We start from the raw sequence: 3,578 nt of genomic DNA on the forward strand, positions 1-3,578 counted from the left end.
CTAACTAGAACAAGTATATTGCTTCTTCATATTTTGATTAAGGCAAAGAGAGTCTAGTTAAAAATAATTCAACTTGTCGTGGAAATGCTATAAATTGCTGTGAAGTCAGTTGCTGGCTATGGCTTGTCAGAGCAAATATATTGTACAAATCTTAGGGGAGAATTAGTGCTTATGCATTAAAATCAAATCATCTTGCAGCACACTGAGAAAAAGGTTAGATTTTTAAAATAATTTCAAAGTCATGAAAAGCGCAAATATGCTCCACAAAGAGCCTAGCAACCCTCAATGACCAATGCCCCTTTAATATAGTTTGGTATCTGAATTAGAATCCCAGAATCTACAAATTCCTCTGGGTGTGGGTGCTGCATTTTGAGGATTTTATAACATTGCCATCACCAAGCTCTCTTTTGATATTCACTTTAAGGAGATAATTTACGGGCAACCAGAGAGCATAAACCAAAGTAGATATCTATCTAGATAGCTAGATACATCTCCATATCATTGACAGGATACATTCTGTCTGAGTGTGAGTACAACCTATGGATGTGGTTGGAGAGAACATGTGTTCCACCTCAATGGCAGATCAGGATTATTCCTTCTCATCTGCGGCAATGGCTCAATGTGTTAAGGAGAGGAGCGAGACAGCAAGAACCGCATTCATTCAGTCATACAGACCAAAAGGAGGAATGTCGCCCAGCCCTCTAAACTGACCCAGAACCCAGCTCTTGTCTCAACTGCTACCTCTCCTACTTAGAAAGAACTAACTCCACCAAATCAGGGTTCTGGACAAATATATTTTTATTTATCATATACAAATAGATGAAGATGGACTTGGATGTTAAGAAAAATAATACTCTACAAAATCGAGAGTAGACAGTCGCCCCTAGACTTAAATTAAGGGTGTGTACATTAGATAATTAAATCCAATGTATCAGGTAAAAACTTGAACAAACCTTTTGGCCTCTTCCTTAAAATTCAGGGAAGCATGTCCTCCACAAAACAGAATCAAAATATAAATAAAAGACTGGCTTAAGATGAAAGGAAAGCTTACAAATGAAAATCCAGATGAGAGGCACTTAACTGAGAATGAAAGGAAACTGAGTGGACAAAATAATTATGAGAAGATGAACCTTCAAATCAGAAAGAGGGAAAGAAGCTTATTTGATACTACGGGAACTCAAAAGAGAGTGAACACAAGTGTGAAAATTCCAAGAGTAAAGAAAAGTAGCATAACTCAATTAAGAGCATGAGAAAATGTATACAATTTTGAGTAATAAGAACAGAAATCAAAAGTAACTATTGTATGTTATATTTTAGTAGAGCAACACTGAAGAAGAATGAAAACAAGAAATAATATTAAATATGAACATATGGAGAACAGAATAATATTTTTAAAATTTTTAGTTTCTAAGCTTATCTGAAATTTTAATTTTGTTTTCTTATGTAATACCAGAGTTATTAGGAAGGTATTATCTAATAACACTATTTTCAGTGATATTTTAAGTATTTGTCCTAGAAAAATTTCTTTTTAAAAATGTATATTTAAAATACATTAAATGTGTATATACATCAATCATATGTATCAATTTCTGTTTTTCTTGAATTGCAAATGAAATTTGTATTTTTGTGTTCCTGGAATAAAATAAACTTGAATGGATTGTAATATATTTTTCGTGCTGTAATTCAATGTATTTGAATACTTTAAGAATGTTACATTTATAGTTAACAGACACTGACCTATAAATTTTCTGTCATAATCATGCTGTGAGACAATCTAAGAAGAATTAAAATTTAAATTCATGTATTCCTACTTTTTTCTCTATTCTCTAACTGTAATATATTTTAATTACAGATGGAGGAACAGATAGATGTTAGATAAATAGGTATATAATAGATCATCCAAAATTCTTATTCTTATGGTTTTATGTAGTCAGTATTTACCTCTATTTTTCTACATATTTATTCTTCCAATTTAGTTCGTTACTTCCTGCATTTTTGATGTCATATATATAAACAGGAAATAACACAAGGTGGCCGGGATGTAGAGAGAGCCACAGGACTTGTGAATAAAATCCACAGGCAAGGATGTGGCCATTCCTTTTGCAATATTGGAGGGAATGTCAAACCCTATGTTTGCTGTGGAAAAGAGTATGGTAGTTCCTCAAAACATCAAAATGGTATTGCCGTATTGCCATATGATTCAGCATCTCCACATCTCAGGATAGCAATAGAATTGAAAGCAGAGTCTTGAAAAAATATTTACACATCCATGTTTGCAGCAGCATTATTGGCAATAGCTAAAACATAGAAGCAATTGAAGTGTCCAACAACAGATGAATGGATAAGCAAAATATGATATATACATACAATGGAATATTATTCAGCCTTAAACATCAGGGAAATATTCTGACATATGTTGCAACTTGGATGAAACTTGAGGATATTATGCCAAGGGAAATAAGTTAGTCAGTGAAGGACAAATTCAGTATAATTCCATTTGTATAAGGGACTTAAACTGGACAGAATCATAGAGATAGTACAATGATGGTTGCCAGAAGCTGGGGGGAGGAAGAAATGGGGAAGTGTTGTTTAATGGGCATAGAGTTTCAGTTTCACAAGATGAAACGAGTTATGGAGATGGATGGTAGGGATGGCTGCACGATGTTATGACTATATTTAGTACCACTGAACTGTACACTTAAAATGGTTAACAGAGTACATTTTATGTTATGTGTATTTCACCACAATAAAAAAATAAAATACCTTAGGAACATTTTCCTGAAAGAGTCCACACAAAGTTCATTTTAATGCATGTGTTTATGCATAGCTTTCTATTTTTCTCTTTTCTATTTATATTCCAAATTAGAATCTAATGCTAATCAAGCATAGTGGCTGTTTCTTGCTTCCTCTAGTCTGCAGGTAGCATACAAATATAATAAACTACTTATTCGTGTCACATCTGTTTATTTTCTGCCTTATACCAAGCTTGTGGGATTCTCTTAAATACAACATTTTTATACTTACACCTATGCAATACCCATTAGCATCGCCTTCCTAAATCAGGGGAAATTGAGTCTCTGTAAGGTGCGGTAACTTACTAAGATACAAAACTCAGCATTAAAGTCTGTATACTTCAATATCCCGCCCTCTTCTCATTTGTTTTTACTGCCTTTTATGTGTGTATTAGATGTTCAATAAATTCTCTTTTTTAAACTGAATTTAAGCCGTGGAGCAGTGTTTTGTTGAACAATAAATACGATATTGGACACTCTTCCTCCCTTTCATTTATGATGCAGTTCATGAAAAAGAGAAATTCTTTCACTGTGCTAGAAGCTTAAAATAATGAAAATGCCACTTTCTACATTAAACAGAAACTGAAGGGAATCAAGATGAATTGGATGAGACATAGAAAGCAAGTGGGAAATAAATCTAGTATAATTTCCCCTTTGTGTACCTTTGTTATTTAGCATTTGAGAAAATGTTTCCCCCAAATATCTTCCAATCTTAATTCATGTCTATAAAGTAGACATTTATGTCTCACCTTGTCAAGAAGGGCAAACTCTAACATAAACATTTCC

Source organism: Gorilla gorilla, chromosome Y (assembly GCF_029281585.2).
Source record: "Gorilla gorilla gorilla isolate KB3781 chromosome Y, NHGRI_mGorGor1-v2.1_pri, whole genome shotgun sequence".
In the NCBI taxonomy this organism is placed as follows: Eukaryota; Metazoa; Chordata; class Mammalia; order Primates; family Hominidae; genus Gorilla; species Gorilla gorilla.